Genomic DNA, 274 nt, shown 5'->3' with positions numbered 1-274 from the left:
GTGTTTGGCCGGCAAAGCGCTGCCTCAGCAGCTACCTGATCCTGCTGCCTGGCTGCCGGCGGGGCTGGAGAGGGGGAAGGCGTCCTTGCATGATGCGCTGCCGACCTGTGCCCAAGTAGTGCAAACGTGCCCCCAGCCAGGGGACGGGATGCCCGGTGGGATACAGCAGCGCAAGGGCCGAGGCGGCTCCCCCAGGCAGAAGGTGCAGGAGGGGGACATCCCTCAGCAGCGCGCCGTCGGCGTTTCCCCCGTCCCCTTGGCAAGCGCCTGCGTT

Source organism: Phaethon lepturus, unplaced genomic scaffold (genome assembly GCF_000687285.1).
Source record: "Phaethon lepturus isolate BGI_N335 unplaced genomic scaffold, ASM68728v1 scaffold29313, whole genome shotgun sequence".
In the NCBI taxonomy this organism is placed as follows: domain Eukaryota; kingdom Metazoa; phylum Chordata; class Aves; order Phaethontiformes; family Phaethontidae; genus Phaethon; species Phaethon lepturus.
This window is presented reverse-complemented; position numbering follows the sequence as displayed.